This window comes from Parasteatoda tepidariorum, chromosome 6 (assembly GCF_043381705.1).
Source record: "Parasteatoda tepidariorum isolate YZ-2023 chromosome 6, CAS_Ptep_4.0, whole genome shotgun sequence".
Taxonomy (NCBI): domain Eukaryota; kingdom Metazoa; phylum Arthropoda; class Arachnida; order Araneae; family Theridiidae; genus Parasteatoda; species Parasteatoda tepidariorum.
In genome coordinates this window covers 65457811-65466257 of record NC_092209.1, presented here as the reverse complement: position 1 = coordinate 65466257, position 8447 = coordinate 65457811, and the positions used below count along the sequence as shown (strand labels likewise).

At 29.5% G+C, this 8447-nt stretch overlaps 1 long non-coding RNA gene across 1 annotated transcript; it reads left to right on the top strand.

Moving 5' to 3' along the window:
* Positions 1 to 436: 436 nt before the first annotated feature.
* On the top strand, positions 437 to 6885 carry LOC107441342 (uncharacterized). The gene is made up of 4 exons (XR_011637043.1): positions 437 to 558; positions 1554 to 1809; positions 2102 to 2404; positions 5687 to 6885. It is a non-coding gene; the product is annotated as an uncharacterized lncRNA (long non-coding RNA).
* The last annotated feature ends 1562 nt before the right edge of the window (positions 6886 to 8447 follow it).

Genomic DNA, 8447 nt, shown 5'->3' with positions numbered 1-8447 from the left:
TCGGAAGCACCAACTTGCCAATAAGCGGCACATTTGAACTGTCTATAACGGGTTACGAACCCTTATTTAGAACCACAGCTTTGAAAGGGGAACAGATCAAACCCTTCAATGATCGCCAGTGGAAGGAACTTGAAGGCGCTGTTGCCGAACTGGCTGATCCCTCCACAACAAGTTTCTTAACTGGTTATAGTAGAGAGGATGCTGTAGTTGTGGAACTTAGTAATAACTCCACCTCAATCTGGACCATCAGCCCTCCGAGTCAAAATGCTTTGGTGGAAGAGCTGCAGAAAGTGAATTCCACTGTGAAAATGACTCTTTCGTGGTCTTTTATGAGGAAGAAAGAGAATCATGGGACAAATCCCGAAGTAAAAGATCAAAAAGAACTTGTTTTGACTGATCCTCAAAAGAAAAATCTCGCTGCAGCACTCAGTGTCAATGCCACAACAATTCCTGGCTCCATTCCTAAGGCTGTCACTTTAACTGAGTTCTTCCCGAACTTTGTGAAAATTCCAAGCTCGGGCAGTGCTATAGTGGTTGATAAGTTTTATAAAAAGAAAAGTGAGTTATGTTTTGTAAATTCATATGAATTCTTGTCGAGTTTTGGTTTTAGTGCATTCATACTGATTATTCAGGCATCAAAATTTTTTGGATTGAAAGTGTTTTAATGTCATATGGTTTTAAATTTACAATTAATCGTCTAGTCCTTTTTCTTTGATCATTAATATTTTTTTTCTCAAAAATCTTATTTGAGTGAAAATCAAATTCCATCAATATTATTCCTTTAACTGCTAGTACATTAATATAAATATTTCAGACCATTTAAAATTATACATTAAGTTATAGTGATTGATTATTATTAATTGATTATGGTTAATAGCTTTATGTTGCTGTAATCCTCTAATCTAAATAAGGACCCACAGTGGACTGATAGTTCAGACACTGTTCCTAGCAGATCACCGAAAGTGTGCGGTTTGGGGACTACTTGGATCGGTCAGCGTAGGGACTGAGGGTGTGAGGTAGTGGTCCTCATTAAACTGTTCTACCTTAAAGTGCTCAACTTCGCGTATAGATCGTCGGGCTACTGAAGTGGAAGTGCCATCCCCTCTGCAAAGCATCAAAATTTTGATGACATGTCTTCGGATCATCCTCATGGATGTTTCCCAGACCATCACCGGTGCCCATTGTGCAGCTCTAGTGCTGCATAAATGAACTACAACTAATCTAAATAAGTGACCAAGATACCTTATTCAGTTTGACGTGATGACTCTTACTCTGTCCGGTTGTTTATATTTATTATTAATATTACATCGATTATACAAAATCAAAATTTTGTCACCTCCAAAAGTCAGTCTGAACTTATATTCGACGATCAACATCGAGACCTAATAATGTCTCCAAATAGAGAAATTTTACTGTAAGTTCATAATAATTTGTTTTATTTATATTTTTCATGTCTTGCATTTATTTCTGAACTGAATCATTTCTTTAAACCCAAATGCTCTATAGGCATTTTTATTTTATGCCTTTATAATATTATGTTTTTCTCTTTATAGCTGATAGAAGCAAACGATTTTTTGGTCCCACAGAGTTTCGAGGTTTGAATTTATCCATGTGGACCGGTGATATGCTGAATACATCTGAGTCATTAAGCACTACCATCTGACATTACATAGAATGGTGGGAAGTTCGAGATGTCTGTGATATCCCTCCTTACTCAATAAGTGGAATTAATAACTGCGATTCTTTGTGATTAGTTGCCTTTAGTGACAAAGCCTTCCCTACTGAATTATACATTATTTCTGGATATGGGTATGATTGTTATTTCTTATAATTGTTTTGTTACTCGAATTAAGTTGACATCAATTAATAACTTTATAGTTATTAGTTTTAAAAGTAAGCTCAACAAAAGATAATATTTCTGTATAATCTGTTTTCTTACCTAATAACTTCAGAGAAAACAGAAGAATTTGTTAAAGTAGAAAGTAAACAGATCTGCAGGGCAGTATTTGCATGCAGACTGTTTGAGTGTTAAATAATGTATGGTTAGTATTTGGTAGTTTCTACTTATTGTCCTTAATTACCATTTTCCTTATGATTTCAGGATTGTGGGCCTCTACACCACTTTTGCTCTTGTTGTATCCCGTGTTGTGAGGGGATTTGTGGCAGGCACTTCCTCCAATATCATGTTTGATGACATGCCTTACGTTGACAGAGTGTTACAGCTTTGCATGAATATTTATCTGGTGCGAGAAAGTGGCGAATTCACTCTTGAGGAAGATCTGTTTGCTAAGCTGATATTCCTGTACAGGTCTCCTGAAATGCTTATAAAATGGACCAGACCACCAGAACTTGAGGTTGAAGCTGGTGAGGAAATGCCGAGATTACCAGGAATCAGGCCTTGAAGGTAAAAATTTACCCCTTCACTGTAAATCCCAAGATTTCCATGGGCAATTTAGAGGTAGCAAATCTTACGTGACCTGCAACCCACTCTATTCTTGTTTTTGATTTCATTTTGGCTCTTCTTTAATATTTATATGTTTAGCTCCTTAATGATTGGTAGATTTTCAAGAAAACGGTCGTAAAAATGTCTATTTTTCTAGCTTTTGCATTTGATTAGTGCTGACATCTACTTTAAAAGAAACTATCTACAATTGCCTTAAAAATATCCTGGTACTGCCATCTAGTGTGTAAAATGAGAAATAAAATGTTTTCGGGGAAAAGAAATGAATTAATTTTATTCTTACTGGCGCGTTACTACTGAAGACTTCAGCACGTCAATATCATGGGAGCGAGAAATAGAGGACGAAACCTCACCCTGTCAATTTCATGGGAGCGAGAAGAAAAAGGTTAATTAAACCTGGGTTCGACAGATGGCATTAGTTGTCCATATAGAAGCATGTTTTGCAGCATTTTGTACATTCTTTTCAAAGCTAAACATGTCTGGTAGGAAGTATTTTGCGAATTATATAACTTACATTCCTGACAATATTTCTGACACTAATAGCAGTTCTGACTCTGATTTCCAGAATATTAAAGATAGTTATAGCGAAACTGATTGCTCAGCAGATAGTGATGAATCTGAAGATCCATTTCAAAACCTTTTATCTTTGCATTTCATAAAACAAATTTTAATTTAACAAAAATTAACTTTCAAAATTTTGTATTTATCTAGATATTTTTTAATTTTCATACAACCTTTTTTAATTATCTAATTCTATATTGAAAAAGAAACTCTTTTATAAATTTTTTGTATATTTTAATTTGGGATGTACCGGGTTCCCTACTACACTATATTTATCTAGTTATTACCCAAATCCAGTGAAAAAATTCTCACTGCTGGTATGGGTACCCAGACCTAGTTTTAAACCTCAAAACTCAGTTTTGAGTGGTCGAAATCTGGCTGTTTTGCTGGGTATCCAAAGCCGGGTGACACTCATTTATGTTCGACACAACCATATTCAGATTTAGAATAAGCATGTTTACTACTCGTTAGGTCAATAAATTCTATTTCCAACCAGTCTGGTTAAAGTTCTCTTATCATTAGATTAACTATGGGAGGTTTTCGTAATTATTTTCACTGCGTAATGCAAATACATGTTAATTTCACAGAGAATGTTTTAATGAAAGTAAATTTTTCCCATTGTTTGTTGCTTAATCTAGGAGTTACTTAATCGTTTGGAGCTTCAAAATTATGTGGATACGGATATTGAATCTGCTATATAAATCTTCTCTTCAACATTGGTTATAAGATAACATTTCTCACTAAACATCAAAAATTTAAAATGATTGAATTAAAGTAGCTCTCATTGCTTTCAAATGATATTAATTGTTAAATGATGTTTAAAAACTAAATCCTGATAGTCAAAACATTTTTCATTTAATATACGATCATTTTGTGAAAATATATGTAAAACATCCTTTTCTTAACTGAAAGTACATTAATAAACGCAATTGAAAATTTAATTAAATCGATGCAAAATTGCAGATTCAAAATTTAACTATAAAGTCTACTTTTAGTAGATGTCTTCAGCTAAAAATAAAAGTTTTAAGTTAATTATTCTATATCTAAACAGCATTGCAAAATTCTTTTAGAATTTTTTTAAAAATTCAAATATGAAAGCATGTTTTTATTTATACAGGCTTAAGAATTATATCTTCTAAAATATTTGTTATGTGTACGATTTTTTTCTTGTTTTGTATAAATGTTATAATACCTAGTCAAGTAACTAATAAAACTTTTGCCGTGTACCCCTAATTGGCCGAGTAAAATATTAATTTTTTAACGAAATCCCAGACCTCATACATCTTTAGTTTTAATTTGTAAATATATGTGAAAAAAATTAGTAATAAAAAATTTGGAATTTTTGAACATATTTAAAAAAAAATGACTCCTCGAGAGGATTAATGTATTTTGAAATTTTAGTTATCTGCAAAAGAACAATTATTTGACTTCAGACCCTAAATATAAAGTATTCAATTAAAGTTATTGATTTTTTAATTATATTACTAGTGTTTTTCTTAACTTTCTGCAAAATAGACTATTACTTTTCATTTATTTATTTTTTTAATCTTCGTTAACCAAATTATTTAAGAACTAACACATAGCTTACTTGCAACGAATTTGTTTTATTTGGCTGCATAGAAAAAAATTTGCCTATTATAATCATTAAGAAAATAATTCTGCACTTTAATTTATTCAGATAATCACATCATTATAGTAGTACTTTTAAAATAAAAAAGATTAAAAATCAATATGTATCTAAGTGAATAAACCACAATTTTTATTATAATTTCAGAATTAGAATACACACTTTCAACTAACATATTTATTAATGAAAAAAAAAAGTTTCTATACTTTCAGATTGCAGCATTTCACTTTCAATTTCACCATGCTCTAAGAAACTTAATTACTATGATCTTTATGCTCCTATTGTAATTATTCAACCTTTAATTTCAAAGATAATATTTAATTAAAGACATTTAAGATTGTTTTTGATTAATTAAGGTAATTTTAAATTTTTAATTTTGATAATTTATAGTATTTTTAAAAATATACTCCTGTTGTTACGAATGCTACTTGCCTATACTAGAAAGCCTTACTGCGGTAACACCAAGCGAATTTAAGGCAGAGGGGTGCTCTTCTTGTTTTTCAGAGGCGCCATCTATAACCAAGAATACAACTTTATCCCACATATACATCATAGCCTGCTTTAGAGGGCGGACTTATACACACCTCTCACACATCGTTATTCTGACCGGAACCTGAAAACGATCAATCTTCGATTCAGTACCCCCAAAGGTATTGAATTGCCATGAGAACTTGTAAGACTTTGTGACCCAAACAGATTTAACGTGCACCAGTCAATATTTTATACATAGATTATCTGTAGGATTCAAATGCCCTACCTTTCAGACATGTGCCAAACGTTTTACTCTGCCCCTGAAAAAAAAAATATATAATTTTTATTTGTAAGTCTGTAAAGTTATAAAGAATGATTGTTTTATTTTCTAAACATGACATTATATCAAAGTAAAAATTTTTTTTGATTTTTTAAAGCTATAATTTATCAATACAAATATGATGGCAGAAATATTTGTTTGGTCTTATTTGTATCCTTTTCTTTTTAAGTAAAACAATCAATATTCAGTCATAAAAACTAATAATGATATTTTTATATATTTTTAGATGAACCTTGAAGGTCTAGAATTGATTTAAACTCTATTTATCAAGAACAGTTTCCATTGTTGAATTGAAATTTCGGTTTCAAGTGATTGGAAATCTAGTCAAAAGAAACCTATTCAAATCTGTGATCATCAATTGTTGAAGATATAGACGGAGAGAATAATTCTTTTCAAACTTTATATAAAACACATTCATCATCATTTGTATTATTTGAATTATATTTCACCCTTGAGCTATGCTTTGAATAATTAAATCAGCATCTACATATTTGCTCTAGGTAACTTACATATTGCTGATATGTCATTCAGAAGTATGATGTAAATAATCAATTAATTATTTAATTTAATTAGGTTGGTATTGAGTGTAAGTCAAAGTATTTATTAATAACTATTGTTTAAATTAAGGATTATTTAATTTAAAAAAATTTCCCGTCTAGTTATTGTAATTAATAAAATTGCATTTACAAATATTGGAATTTGATTTTAAGGTAATTGTTTTTATTTGTGTAATTCTGCTGTTTTATGGGAATTTTTATATCTGGATTAAAAAGTGAATTGTTTTATCTATATTAAACTTTTTTTATTAAGAATTGATCATAATTATTTAATTTATTCTTTGATATTTGGAGTTGGAGCAAAAATTTTTGAGTTTTCTGCAATTATCTTCAATCAAATAATTTTACATCAGGTTTTTTGTTAAAGTAACAGTGTAGGAAATTTTGTTGGGTAAATATATTATTTTATTGAAGCGTGTGTATTGTAATCTGTCGCCAGTGTTTTATGACTTTTGAGTGCATGACTTGCATAGATGTGTTTTTGTTGAATTAATTAGCTTATATTAGGCAGCGTTCAAAAGTAAATAAATGTGTTTTGTATCATTTCAAATTTACTTCGTTGTTTCTGCATTAACCATATTACATTTTGAAATTTTAATATGAAAATCAAAATGTACAAATGTAATTACAATGATTTATTTAAGAGAATAATTGATTTGAATCTTGGATTAAAAATGCTGACATTTAAATTTTTTTTTTAATTTGTGCACATTCCCAGTATTTTAATTTAGTTTAGATTTCCTGCCTGTACAGAATTATTTACTAAACTTATAAATATTTTGCTGTAAAATGCAAATTTGTTTGTAGACAACTTATTTTTAAAGTTTTTTACTCTGAATTTCATAATAAATTTAGATTTTTAAAAATATGATTCTTTCATTTGATCTTGATTTTAGTGTTAAAGACAATTTTATTTGATTTTCTAACCTACATTGAACAGCTGGATCATTTTTTTGGGTTTATGACTACCAACCAGTATCTCTTGTGTCCTATGTCATGTGAATGCTTTAAAGTATAGAATGTTTCTTCGTTTATATTTTAAATTACCGTAAAACGGGGCGAGTCTACCCATTTTTTCAGTTTGTCAACTTTCAAGTGGTCAAACTTTTGTAAATATTAAAGAAAAAAGGCTTTTAATAGGTGTTTCGGAATCGCTATTTATCCCTCTTTAAAGCTGTGAAATCGATTTCAGAAAATATTAACAGTTACGCTGTTACTGTATATTTTTATAGAACTGCTGACAAATCTCTCGTATGGGGCGAGTCTACCCATTCTACTAAAATGGATGTTAACATTGTAAATAATCAAATTCTACAATTAAATTGTTATTTTAGTTACTATATAGGATATTTATGAAGTAAAATTCATAACTTTATTATATATTCCATTTTTTTATTCATAAAATAACACAAATTGAGTATTTGATCGATTATCACATTTTGACTACAGTTTTGTTTTTATAATCATTAACATTATAAAATAACATTTTTTTCTGATTATTGTTGATAAAAATAAATTAAAATTAATATAAATTTACAATTAAATAATTAATAAATAATAATAATTAAAGATTATTAACAAAATCAAAATTCAAACATTGGGAATCATGAAAAATCCTTTTCCCATTCTTTTGGGAGGTAATAATAATTTATAAATAATAATTTATTTAACTTGTATTAAATAAAAAAAGTTAATTTTGTAATATAAAAATTGAAAAAATAGGTAAAATAAGCATATTTTATATTTACATTTATATTTAACCTATAAATTTTCTTATTAATGATAAATTTATCAGTGCAGAATTAAAATAATATACTCAAATTCAATTAAAATGACTTAATTTTAATATAAACAAAGTTCTAAATTATATTATTATGCTTTATTAAAACTAAATACGAATGTGTTGACTCGCCCCGCGAATTCTGGCTTTTTGTTTACAACAGCAAAACTTACATTCTTTTTGGTTTTTTTCATATAAAATTAATGTAATCTTAGTCTTAGATAAGTTCATCACTTAACCAAAGTGAAAATAGTAATTATAATTATATACTTGCGGAGCACCAACTAAAAGTTTGCTGATTTTCAATACAAATCTCTCAAAAGACGTTTGAACAGGTCGGTTAAAAAGACACCAAATAAATAAAAACGGATCAAACTACTACAGCGCCATCTTCCTTAGAGTCTGAACTAAGTCCTCCGTCGGTTAAAAAAATTTTATTTGCAATTTAAAATTGTGAAAATTAAATAAAACTAAAATAGGTAGACTCGCCCCTGGATGGGTAAACTCGCCCCGGTTTACGGTAGATAAATTTTAAAACTAATCGTAGTTAGTGATCAGACCACTTTTTGTGGCTCCTCACAGCATCTGGTTACTATCACTGCGTCTAGTCACTCCTTAGCAATTGAAAGCCAATAAATGTTTTACAAATC